This window comes from Hibiscus syriacus, unplaced genomic scaffold, assembly GCF_006381635.1.
Source record: "Hibiscus syriacus cultivar Baekdansim isolate YM2019G1 unplaced genomic scaffold, ASM638163v2 tig00113124_pilon, whole genome shotgun sequence".
NCBI lineage: Eukaryota > Viridiplantae > Streptophyta > Magnoliopsida > Malvales > Malvaceae > Hibiscus > Hibiscus syriacus.
In genome coordinates this window covers 2,344,463-2,359,416 of record NW_024063444.1, presented here as the reverse complement: position 1 = coordinate 2,359,416, position 14,954 = coordinate 2,344,463, and positions in this window count along the sequence as shown.

The following is a 14,954-nucleotide window of genomic DNA, read 5'->3' as shown; positions in this document are numbered from 1 at the left end:
TGAAATACGTGGATCTGTAAAATGACCAAAATACCCCTGTAATGGAAATGACTCAAGAATGTCACCAAGCTAAGGAATGATTGGATATCCTCGAGCTCTGAAATGAATGGAATAAAACTGAACATCAAAATTACCAAAATACTTATGGCCTAAAGTAAGTAAATGTCTTGGATTAATTAAAGAATCCAATAAGCATAGGTATGGCTACCTTTAAAGTAATGGAACACAATTTAAGTGAGTAGATCAACCCTAAAGCTATGTCAATACCTGAATGACAGAGATATTACTGGAATGCGTGTTCGTCTTCTTAAGTTTGACTCGATGATAAATTTTAGAAGTATTCAACTTAGTTCAACTCTGGATCGCATTCAGTACTAAGAATTGGACGTTTGCACGACAAATCAGCCACAAAGACCAAATTGAATGTAACGGAAGTGCAGCATGTGTCTGAAAAATCAGGAACGCTTGAATTACTCTGGAAAATCCCGAAGTATCTGGAATGGACTTGAATGCTAATAATTAAGTAACCACAAGGACTGAGGATTGAATAAGTGAGTTGGATGAATCTGGAAATGTTAATGAAATATATGATGTAATGTCTTATGGATTATGAATTACAAAATCAAGTACGTCAGTATTTCATGATATGGTGAAAACGTGAACATGAAATAAAGACATTAGAAGATTTATTCAACGTTAATTTCGAAAATGAAATATGAACAAGAATTTGTGGTATTAAAGGGTAAATACCCTGGAAGGAAATGAATTGACCAGTCGACTAGATTGTTAAGGTTCTGAATCTTCGTTCTCAAGTTGTTCGATTATCCGATCAATTGACATGGATGCAAAGGATTCTGAATACCCTTCTGATTACGTAAACTCTGAAAATTGTCCGAATAAGATATGATCCTGATAATTCACATTCTGAATAACTGATGATTCCGTCAGTTATTGAACTTTTTACAATAGTGATTCTAAATTCCGACATTCTATCGGTATACTGAAGATCCTATTTCTCTACTTGCTAAGATTATCCAGTACATTTGAATAATATTTGTAAACTCTGGTGTGTTCCCTACTTATATGAATATTTTATCTGATTTCTGATTTGAATTCTGTTTTGACATCTGATCTGAAATCTGTTCTGATTCCTAACCTGGATTCTGTTCTGATATCTGATCTGAATTATGTTTGATTTCTGATATCTCCGTTTACCGACGGATAAATGTTTTATCTGGGGGTTTATTGTTGGAGGAAGATTATCTGTAGACTCCTCGGCTTTGTGCTCAGGGTCTAAATGGCATGTGCGGTTGGGTGTATGGTTCTGGGGAACCTACACATTTATGATGTGAACGGATGGGGTATATATATATATATATATATTATATATATATATTATATATGTTTTAAAAGATCTGTATCTTTTTACTGAATTTTCGAGAACACACTAGAAAACCTATTCTGATCTCCTCAACTCAGTCATCCGAAATATTTCTCTGAACTGAAAGCTCATTGTCCGTTACCACCCGAAATATCAGTAGAATCTGCTCAGCATAAAAATATGTAAATGCTCAGAAGCAATAAGGAAATAAATATTTATTTGTATCTGCACGTTCATCAGCATCATCTGGTAGTTCTGTATTACTGAGCTTTCCAAAGCTCACTCTATTACTCACCTTTTCAGGTAAAAGAATTGTACCAGTGCATCTATCGACTTCAGTAAGGGAGTTCTTCCGGCGTTGTTGCAGAGTATGGTACATGTGATTAGGGGGCATGTAATTATATTTTGATTATATGAGTCTGGAAATATGTTTATTTTTAAATAGTGACAAATGATTTATAAGTTTACATGTTCTGATAAAAAGATTTAAATTTTCCGCTATTTTTACAATGGGTCGCTCCGGTGGCCCTAATGTGACTTCCGGATCGGATCGGGCTACCCTTATCGGTCTGTGGGGGTTACATTTAGTGGTATCAGAGCTATGGTTTGAGTCAAAATTTTTCAAGATAGACCGGCCGGTCAAATGTCAAAATATGTCTGATCAGTACATGCCCCTAGACTGCAATCGTACCTCTCTGAGCCGGAACTCCAGGGCTGAGTCCCTATCTGTATTGAGTAAACCAAAGTTTCTATCTGCTAAGGCTATACTTGTACAAAAGGAATACCAGTAACATCTGTCTAAACGCTGTAAAGTATCTCATGAGCCATGTGAGAGTTATTCATCTGAATTTCTGACTCGACTCCGGAAATGAAATTGAGATATGTTGCTGCTTTACGAGCCTATTCACGTCCAATGCTGAATTGATTTCACAAGAATAAAGTTGTTCTGATTATTTACTTGGACTGAGGGAGAATTCTGAAGAGATTGATACTCGAGAAAATTTTAATTCTTTTATTGAAATAAGGAAAATTTATGATAAGATGTATGCTCAGTTGGTTAAGGATAAGTGGAGGAATCGTACTTTTATAAAAGCTATTGATAGATTTGAAAGAACTGATGGAAGTTTCATTTATGCAATTATGTGACATGAATGAATTTCGAGGACGAAATTTTTTAAAGGAGGGGAGAATTGTAACACCCCAATTTAGGGGCTAAATTTAAGAAAATATAAATTGGTGGATTTAATTTGGTATTTTGAAAGAAATAAGGGATTAAATTGTAAGATTTCAAAGTTGATAGATCGTTTTAAGAAGTGCAGGAAGTTCAGTGGCTAAACTCTTGGTTTAGCCATTTTTAATTATGAGATGTTATAAACCCCAGACTCCCGTATGTTTCTGGAAAATTTTCCAGTTTTCCTCTCCGTTCTCCCTACTTCCAACTCCGATCTACTCGCCGTCCGACCTCCAAACGACAAGCCGAAACAACCATCGTGTTCGTTGTCAACCGAGGAACAAAACCCTCAAACCTTTCGTCGTGAATCATCGCCGTTCGTCGTGAATTTCAGTCGGAAGTATCGTCGGTAATAACTCGGTTTAGTTGGTTTTTCATCGATTCACGACGATCGGGTCATCCGTTTACGACACCTCCCACACCATCGTGTTCCTTGTGCCGTTCCGAGTCCACGGTGTTCTCCTTTTTCTCTGGCGGCGGCGGCGCGTTGGGAGGTGAACCGTCAAACTTCCCGATTTGTTGAAATCGAGCTCTCCGCCGTTCAAAATTGTGAACCGAGCTTTGTAAGTATCTCGAAATCGCTCAAAATAATTTTTAGAAATTTTTCCGGGATTTTATCACTGTTCACGCGCCCCCACGCGCCGCCACTGCGCGTGGGGAAGGGAAAAGTGACCGGTTTGACCGGTTTGGAACTGTTTTGACCGGTTTGACCGGTCACAACCCGACCCGACCCGTTGACCCGACCCGACCGTTTACCGACCGTTGACCCGACCCGACCCGTTGACGTTGACCCGTTGACCGTTGACCAGAGTTGACCACTGTTGACCAAACTTTGAATGGCTTTGATCGGGCATTAAACGACCTTTGACTTCGACGAGTATACCTATCCTGACATTTTTCGACGTTCCAAATCCGATTCCGCTGTCCGTTTTTCGAAATTCAAACCCGAAGGCCTCGAAATTGTCAGTCAAACCCGTTGACTTTGATTTTGACCAAAATTCCAAATTTCGAAAAGTCATATTTTATGCTTTCAACGTCCTGAATCCGAATCCGAAGTCCGTTTCGCCAAATTCGAACTCGGTAAGCCGTCTTTCACTGATTTATCACCCGATTCGATCCGTTTATCGTAATTAAGCTCCGTTTCTAATAATTTATGTTGATATGTATCTGAGGAATTATTGGAAGTTGAATTGAAGATCAAAGGCGTCGAATGGAATTTTATGGTCGATCAGTATTGCACGGAAATCGAGGTAATACTTTACTACCTCTTTATGCTTTATAGAACATGTTGGTATTGGTAAATGCATGAATGGAAATGTTTGGTCTTATATGTGTAATAAATGAAGATCTACACTAGATATGAATACGGTAGAAAATAGATAACTGAATATGGCTCAGATGACTATAAGAAATTGGAGGACAGTTGGAATTAAATTACAAGTTCTGAAATTAAGTGATAAAAGAATCAATCATGGATTGTAGATTATAATTTATCTCAAAGGTACTTAGATGATAAATTATGAGAATATTTCGATTAGGTAAAATTACGAAATTACCCTTATGGTGGAAAATGACAAGAATTGTCTCTGGAAGTAGATTAATAAATCTGAAAAGAATTATTGATCTGCTAAAACTATTCATGTGCATAAGGAAATGTTAGTTTTACTTGGAAATTATGGATAACCGGTTTTTAACACCAAGAGGGTTTATGCAAGATACTATAAGTCTGTTAAGGAATCACTTCAAGATCAGAGAAGGTTCGGGAAAGCAATTAATCATAGGATCTCTAAATATATTATTTTCGTTAAAAGCTAATATCGAATTATCTGGTTAAGAAATTACAGAAATACCCTTAAGAGGCCGAATAGTCTGAGTTAACCCTGAATGAGAAAATACTTAGAGGATTCGTACTTAAGTCGATTAAGTACAGATTTGATTGTTAAGATCATGACTTAGCAGGAAAATTCATGATATTCCGTTTGTAAAATTTGAGAAGACACTTGACTCGAAAATATCCGAATAATGAGTAAATACTTGAAGAATAATTTAATGGGGGTATTTTGCTGTCAGAATTGTTCGAAAGGACTAAAGTAAAAGATATAAATTGGAATTAAATAATAAGACCGAATGGAGGAAAAAGATTGAAATACCGTGGATCTGTAAAATGACCAAAATACCCCTGTAATGGAAATGACTCAAGAATGTCACCAAGCTAAGGAATGATTGGATATCCTCGAGCTCTGAAATGAATGGAATAAAACTGAACATCAAAATTACCAAAATACCCTTATGGCCTAAAGTAAGTAAATGTCTTGGATTAATTAAAGAATCCAAATAAGCATAGGTATTGGCCTACCTTTAAAAGTAATGGAACACAATTTAAGTGAGTAGATCAACCCTAAAGCTATGTCAATACCTGAATGACAGAGATATTACTGGAATGCGTTTCGTCTTCTTAAGTTTGACTCGATGATAAATTTAGAAGTATTCAACTTAGTTCAACTCTGGATCGCATTCAGTACTAAGAATTGGACGTTTGCACGACAAATCAGCCACAAAGACCAAATTGAATGTAACGGAAGTGCAGCATGTGTCTGAAAAATCAGGAACGCTTGAATTACTCTGGAAAATCCCGAAGTATCTGGAATGGACTTGAATGCTAAATAAATTAAGTAACCACAAGGACTGAGGATTGAATAAGTGAGTTGGATGAATCTGGAAATGTTAATGAACATATGATGTAATGTTCTTATGGATTATGAATTACAAAATCAAGTACGTCAGTATTTCATGATATGGTGAAAACGTGAACATGAAATAAAGACATTAGAAGATTTATTCAACGTTAATTTCGAAAATGAAATATGAACAAGAATTTGTGGTATTAAAGGGTAAATACCCTGGAAGGAAAATGATTGACCAGTCGACATAGATTGTTAAGGTTCTGAATCTTCGTTCTCAAGTTGTTCGATTATCCGATCAATTGACATGGATGCAAAGGATTCTGAATACCCTTCTGATTACGTACAACTTCTGAAAATTGTCCGAATAAGATATGATCCTGATAATTCACATTCTGAATAACTGATGATTCTGTCAGTTATTGAACTTTTTACAATAGTGATTCTAAATTCCGACATTTTATCGGTATACTGAAGATCCATATTTCTCTACTTGCTAAGATTATCCAGTACCTTTGAATAATATTTGTAAACTCTGGTGTGTTCCCTACTTATATGAATATTTTATCTGATTTCTGATTTGAATTCTGTTTTGACATCTGATCTGAAATCTGTTCTGATTCCTAACCTGGATTCTGTTCTGATATCTGATCTGAATTATGTTTTGATTTCTGATATCTCCGTTTACCGACGGATAAATGTTTTATCTGGGGGTTTATTGTTGGAGGAAGATTATCTGTAGACTCCTCGGCTTTGTGCTCTGGGTCTAAATGGCATGTGCGGTTGGGTGTATGATTCTGGGGAACCTACACATTTATGATGTGAACGGATAGGGGTATATATATATATATATATATGTTTTAAAAGATCTGTATCTTTTTACTGAATTTTTCGAGAACACACTAGAAAACCTATTCTGATCTCCTCAACTCAGTCATCCGAAATATTTCTCTGAACTGAAAGCTCATTGTCCGTTACCACCTGAAATATCAGTAGAATCTCTGCTCAGCATAAAAATATGTAAATGCTCAGAAGCAATAAGGAAATAAATATTTATCTGTATCTGCACGTTCATCAGCATCATCTGGTAGTTCTGTATTACTGAGCTTTCCAAAGCTCACTCTATTACTCACCTTTTCAGGTTAAAAGAATTGTACCAGTGCATCTATCGACTTCAGTAAGGGAGTTCTTCCGGCGTTGTTGCAGAGTATGGTACATGTGATTAGGGGGCATGTAATTATATTTTGATTTATATATGAGTCTGGAAATATGTTTAATTTTTAAATACTGACAAATGATTTTATAAGTTTACATGTTCTGATAAAAAGATTTAAATTTTCCGCTATTTTTACAATGGGTCGCTCCGGTGGCCCTAATTTGACTTCCCGGATCAGATCGGGCTACCCTTATCGGTCTGTGGGGGTTACAAGGTAGATGCTTTACGTCGGGTTTTTCTTGCACGACGGGGTTCACGCATCAGATGTCGTGCACGTGCCATTACGTCTCCGTTCACCCCACTAGTGCCAAGACTCCGTTGCTTTACGTCGGGTTTTTCTTGCACGACGGGGTTCACGCATCAGATGTCGTGCACGTGCCATTACGTCTCCGTTCACCCCACTAGTGCCAAGACTCCGTAAGAAGAAGCTTGATGCACCTATCATCATTCAAGAGGCGCCTCCTATCGTTCAAGAGGCCCCTCTCATCATCGAAGAAGCCCCTCCCACCGTTCAAGAGGCCCCTATCATCATTCAAGAGGTCCCACCCGCCGTTCAAAAGCCCGATTCATATGGCGTCATATGTCGACATATTGATAAACCCCCTCCCGTACCCGATATGATGGATGCGAGTTGGCTTTCGTATGTATTATCGGCCAGTACCATTCCTCAGCAGGAGAGGGAAACACTACCGGACACAATTACGGATAATACCCTTTGGGCTAAGACCGCAATTGATTTTTATCTACATGAGCGGAGCAAGGGGTGTTATTCTGACCTATGCCAACTCGACGATGTTATTCATTTGTTTCTTGATCGGTCTTGGTGGGGTATTTTATTAGGGGTTGAAGATAATGGCTATCTTAAAGGAGTGGTAAGTCTTATATTCTTCTTATATTGCATTTTGATTAATTTTTTTAATTTTTTAATAAATTCACTAATATATGTATTTTTTATAAAACAACATATTGATGCATGGGTGTCACGTCTTCTAATAATAAGGAAATTGAGGAAAATAAGAATACTCGATGGACTATTATGCCGATCTTTTCACGTAGCTCACTTGAAGGATCCGAGAGATGCTTCATATACGTTGGGTAATGGAAAAGCTAACTTATCCTGCGTGGTGGGAGGTCGATAAGGTTAGTATTTATTTTTTGAATATTTAAAGGTTTTCATAAATTTTATTTGATGTGAGCAATTATTTATGATTGCAGGTGTTTATCCCTATTTTGGAACGTCGTCATTGGCTTCTCGTCGAGCTTCAGATCCCATCCCTGAAGATAATGGTATATGACAGTATGTTGAATTACATACCATTGTCTGATTTGAGAGATATTATTTGTAAGGGATGGAGCGCTCATTTGGTAAAATACTTGGACGCGATTGATTATTGGACTAATTCTGGAAACAAGAAGCCAAAAAAGTTCAAAGTTACAATGATCAGAGACGAAACCGTGTAACATCCTAAATCAGGGTCAGTGACTAAATTGTAAATTTTAAAAACTATGTGCTCGATTTCGAAATAAGTTAAAAGTTCATGGATTTAATTGAAGAAAGTTGATGTTGGATTTAATGGTAAAGTTTGGAAATAACAAGGGTATTATGGTCTTTTCTAAGAGAAGATTTTTTTTATTCTCTTTTAAGGGATATAAAAACGTGGGAAAGGAGATAATTTCTCCAGAGTATTCTTTAGTCTTCTTGTAACACCCCAACCCGTACCCGACCCGAATACGAGTCCGAGGTGTCACATTGACTTTTAAAACCTTGACACTTAAAGAAAATTCCCGGGAAATTTAAAACTTTATTTAAAACAAAATACTTTTAATTACATAGAATAGACTACAAATACAAACTCGATCAGAGTGCTCATAATTAACGACTTATTACATGCCAACACTCTGTACACAACAAAATACATACTTTGTCGATTACTTCTGATCTGATCTTCTAGTAAAAATACTATCCTTGCCACTTCTATTCTTGCTCTTCACGTTTCTTGGTACCTACGTGTAAATCACTTACACGCTAAGTCATAGACTTAGTGAGGCAATAAATAAACATGTAACAATAGTTTCATGAATATATTCTTACCATTTGATCATGATATTCAATATGCATGGATATATTTCCTATGACATATATAACCAAGTCATGCACACATGAAACTTACCTTTATGCATCACTTTCACTTTAATTTATATTTCAATTGTCGTTGTTGTTGCCCATGTATATATTGAGAATAGAGATATGTGAGTATATTGAGGTTGTGCAATCTGTCACCACAGCTCGTATAAATTCCCTCATGGGGCACCAAACATTTGTTCAGTATTCATCCCGAAGGACTGCTATATATGTCCCGTAGGACCACTACGTCCCGAAGGACTACAATACCCTCAACTCTTGGCATGCCAACTATACCTATAGCTCTCGTTTCATATATTATGGGCATTTACGATGAATACTTTTCTCATCACTTGTTCTTTCTTTTCTGTCACATATCATGTATGTGTAACCATGTATTTCATATCATATCATATGTATCATGTATTGCATATTCATATTCATTTCATATTCACATAACTTATCTCATTTCACATTGATCATGTCTCATAGCATATATCACATATGCATATAATCATGTATATCATATCATATATTTTATATTTCATGCTCTTATGTCTATGCATATCATATAACATATATAATAACCTATATCCATTTCATGTATTCATGCATATATAAGAATCACAAATCAATTAATATTTTAAGAGTCACTTTTTACCATAGTAACTCCATCACTAGCTCATCGCAAGCCAATGTTCAATAATATAAGTACAATTAAAATTGCACTCACCTTATCCTTGCTTTGATTCGATTATAATCCTTTGATTATTCCGGAACTTTTTAGGCTCATATTTATATAAATATAACATTTCAAAATAACTATCAGAAGCCTAAACCTTAAACTTGATGTTAACAACTTAAGCCAGATTCTTGAACCCAATTTCATTTTTCCTTTAGGGGGGAATCGATACCCCCCAGGGGGAATCGATACCCCCTGGACATACTGAAAATTTTCTCGTTCTAGAAGGGGAATCGATTCCCCTTCATAGGTATCGGTTCCCTATGCCCAAATTGTATTTTAAACCCAAAAATCATAAATTTTCACTTAATTCTTCTTTTTAAACCCCTATCATGTCATTAAACTCAACTACCATTACTTAAACCAACTTATATTCATGAAAATCATCTATAACTTCAAAATCCTATTCTTCATATGAAATTCAAGAATCATACTCAAATTTCAATATGTTCTAAATACAATTAACACTTTATATTCCTTAATTAGCATGATGACAAGTCAAATTTAACTTCAAATTCAACTTATCAACTCTATTTCAAGATTTCATATAAAAACTCGTTTTTTAAATCTTTAAACTTCTTCATTTTGATTATAAGACAACTTAAGCTTTCCTTAAGCTTAGTTATCATCTAATGATCAAAACCTAACCTTTAATTTAACAAATAACCAACAAATCAGAAAACCTTACCTTTGCTATGGCTTTCTCTCGTATGGAAGAAAAAGAGAGAAGAATATCTTCTTACCCCTTTCCCCCATATATATCCTCCACATAACACAAATTAATCATTTAATGGTTAAATGACCATTTTTCCCTTTAATTCTTTGGATAATTACTAAAAACTTTCAGGAAATATTTCTGAACAAATCATCGGACTATACAAATATCCCACTTAAATCACCAAACTCTGAAGTTTTATGATTTAGTCACTAACCGGTATTTTGGGATGTTACACTTCTTCTTCCTCCTCTCCACCGTGAAGACTTGTATAAGGTAGGTGGGTCTTCAGTTGGTTAATTCTTTCGTTTTAAAGCTTTTTTTGATTCTTGGGATGTTAAGAAAGATTAAGGAAAGCTTTAGGTGGCTTAAAACTCAAAGATTAGCAAGTTATGAGAAATTAAGAAAAATGAGTTTTTAAGTGAATTTTTGAAATAGAAGGAGTTAATAGATTTTGAAGTTTAATTTGACTTGTCATGGTTAAATTTAGAGATAAAGTGATAGAATGGGTTTTAAATGTTAGAAAAAGTGTGATTCTTGAATGCCATGTAAATGATAATTTTGAGTTTAAAGAAGTGATTATGGAGTAGAAATGAGTTTAAGTATGTGTATGAAAATTAGGAATATTAAAGGGAGTGAAGTATGAAGTGTTGAGCTGAAAATGAAGTGATTTTCGAGCTAAAAATATGATTTCTGGGCAAGGGGAATCGGTACCCATTCAAGGGGAACCGATATCCCTTCAAACGAACAAAAATTTCCAGAATGTCATGAGGAAATCGATACCCCCATAGTAGGGAACCGATTCCCCCTAAAGGAAAATTGTGAATATTGGTTTAATAAGTTCGTTTAAGTTGTTAGTATCAAATTACAAGGTATAAGTATCTAATAATTGTCTTAAAATGTATAATTATGTAGATTCAGAGCCTAATCAAGTTCCGGAATCATTGACAAGTAAGATCGATCAAGGGGAAAGATAAGAGATTATAATTGACTAGTGAGGCCAGGTGAGTACATACAAGTTAGTTTATGATTATATTAGAAGGCCTGAATGTATGATCATATGCATATGTTTGATTTGGGTATACGTGATATATATATTATAGTATGTATTAAATGATTTTTGTGAATACATGCAGTGTGATAAGTTATAGGAATTAATATGAATGATCTATATGATTACATGAGAATGTGAAATAGGTTATATGATAGGTGACCATACATGTTACAAAGTAAATATGATCAATTATAAGAATCAATATAATAGATTTATATGACTACAGGAGAAGATTGATGAGTTAAATAAGATTAGACTATAGAGTAATATAAGAATAATATATTAGTGAAGTGAATTGAATTGAGTATAAATGATGATGCCAAACTATAAGATAAGTGTTATAGTAAGTATATTTAAAGAGAATTATGATATAGGATTTAAGTAAAATTTAACTAAATAAATAGATTAAACTGGTATAAATGGAAAATGAGATAAGTTAGGTAGCATTTACCTAGGAGATAACATAAGATTATATGAATAAGTAGCATAAATGACATAAGGAAAACTTATGTGTTATATGATTTAAGCATTGAAATAAACAAAAGATATATTCAGGTGAAGTTATTCGGTGATATGAGTATATGTCATTATTATACGGTTTAGATGAAATATTATACATGAATAAATGTGTGAGAAATGATAAACTATATGAGAACATGTATATGTGAAAGTAATCTATGTGATATATGTTATGAATACAAGAACCTGAGATATGTAACATGTGAATTATATGGAAATGATCTAGTGTAAGTCAACTATGTGACTATGTGATTATATGAAAATGTGATAATGAGCTATGTTCAAAAACTATGAGACTACGTGCCCAGGTAATATGAATATGTGAACATGTGAAATGACATATGTTCAAAAACTATGAGACTACGTGCCCAGGTAATATGAATATGTGAACATGTGAAATGACATAAATGATAATGCCCATGTTATGTGTCATGAGAGCTAGGGGTATAGTTGGCATGCCAAGTCGAGGGTCTACGCGGTCCTTCGGGACATATATATTTTTGGAAACATGAAGTCTGTGAGACACATACTGATCCCTATATATGTATATGATTCTTAAGGAATGATATGTGGTCCTTATGGACATTATATGGCACTTCGGTGCATTTCTACGCGGCACTACGGTGCAATCTACGTGGCACTTCGGTGCATTATACGAGCTGGTGACAGCATTATGCACAACCTCTATAGACTCACATATCATAGTTCACATGTGTTCATGGGCTAATAAAAATAATAAGATAAATAAACTGGTATGATTATATGTTTAGTTCGTGTGAACTGATATTGTGCTATGGTGTGATAATTAAGGATATTATGGATAAGAGTATAAAATTATAAGGACTAATGTACAAATTGATAATAGAAAAATTATTGTACATAAATATGTATGTTTTGATATAATGATATGTGTGTTTCTCGTGACATGGTACAAGTGCATATATGTTGATGTATATGTAAATGAGCTATATGATTTGATAGCAAAAACAGTCATGCATTTAGTGGGTATGAATTTCATTATATGTGTTTTTTTATGTCTCACTAAGTAATCGACTTAGCATGTGATTGTTTCATACGTAGGTTACAGAAGCGATAAGAGAAGAGAAGAAGAGTAAGACATGTCAGCACCTCCCTTACAAAATTTCAGATCAGAAAATAGAGGATTTAAATGTTTTTGGTTATTTTGAGTATAGTTGGCATGTACTAATTGGTTGAATTAGTTATGCTCTGATTGATTTTGGGTATTGTGGTCAATTTATGTAACTGAACCGCTTTTACTTTAATGAAAGATTTAAATTTTCTTTGAATTTTGTCAAGAGTCAAAGTTTGAAAAGTCAATGTGACACCTCATACTAGTATCCTGGTCGGGTACAGGTTGGGAGTGTTACATACCGTGCCACAACAAACGGAGGGATCCAGAGGGGATTGTGGTCCTCTTGTATGCTTGTTCTTGGAGCGTTTGACGACAGGAAGTAAACACCTTCTACCTCACACAGATAGAGATAGAGGTACAACAGGCATATGGTTTCGGTATTTTATGGCTCGAGCGATATATACGAGACGTTGCCTACCTGCATCCACGTGCTGAAAGTTTGCATAAACAATTGGTAAGTTTGAGCAAGTGTTGTTAACATATATACTCTTTGTTGGTTTGAAAATGTTTGGTTAAGTACCCAGAAATCAATAATTTGTTGTTTGTTGGTTTTAGATGTGTAGAAAGTGTTGTTTGAGCAAATGTTTGGTTTCTGCAGGTTATTCCTGACGTGAGCTGTGTGAAATTGATGTATTTATGCATAAACAACAGTTTGGGGTACACTTTGTTTGCTTGTTTAATTGAATTTTACATTGAAAGTTGATTTGTTTAATTGATGAGGGAATAAGAATTATTTTTTGCTTGTTTAATTGATTTGTAAAAGTTGATTTGTTTAATTTGATGTGCAAATAAGAATTATTTTTTTGCTTGTTTAATTGATTTGTAAAATTTAATTTGTTGTTTTAAATCCAATATGCATTATGTTGAAGGCAAAAAAGACCTGTTGAAGGTACAAATTCGCAACGCGAAATAAGCGTTACTATAGTTAAATTCGCAACGCGATTTTCGGTTTGCGATTTCGCGTTGTGAATTTGACTATTGCAACGCTTATTTCGCGTTGCGAATTTGACTTTCGCATTGCAAATTTGACTTTTGCGTTGATCGCAACATACAACATCAAGTTATATACAACATCAAACACATTCCAAGCTATAAATACAAGCTAAGGACACTTGAAGAAGCAAGAGAACAACTACAACATCAACATTCCAAGCTATAAATACAAGCTAAGGACACTTGAAGAAGCAAGAGAACAACTACCCAAGCATCAAACCAGATAAATCCCAACTGATAACACTGAACAGATCATAGCAATGTTCAAAACTCAAGTTACTAATGAATGTCTAACTGAAATGTATGCTTCACACATAAAATACACATAATACAAGGTTTGCATTTAAAAATCACCTAAGCAATCTAAAGGGATTTTGATTTTGATTGCGATTTTGATTTCTTTTTGCTTGGCACCATATGAGCTTTGGATTTTGATGAGGAAAAGATGATTGTGATGGCACTGGTGATCCACATGTCGATATCCAAACATGATCAACATTAGATGATTTCATTCTACAAATTGTAAATTAATTTACTAAACCAACGAGCTAAACTATATATCATCACTAACTTAGAGAGAACATATCTTTATTAAGTTGATAGTTGATAATTTGGGAGAGAAATCATTGAAAATTTATTGGTGAAGCATTTGGTTCTCAAACAGTTAAAGCGTCAGAAACGTTTCGGGCATATGATCTGGGTGGTATACAAGAAATGCAACAAATGGATAATATCCGAAAGACATTCTTCGGATATCTAATCTTCCTACTTGTTAACCAAAAATTACGATGGTAAAGATTTCCCTCACATTTAAAGTTGAAAAAAAACAATGAAAATTAGGAATAATCAATGATAACATGCATATTGGCTAAGTTATTCCATTGAGTAAGTTGTTGTTTGATGGAACAAAGGATTGGGCTAATATTTATAGTGGAGCCGAAATTTATATTGAAATTCAAACTCAAATTGAATTTAATTCAAACTCCAATACATATGAAATGAATTTGAAATGCAGTGTTAAATTGAACATGGAAATTGCATAATTGATTCATATTGTTCAAGTAACACGCTTTATGAACCATCAAGCTAAAAGACAATATTGATTGAATTCAAAGCTGAGTTGTGAGTTGATGGGGTTGTTACACTT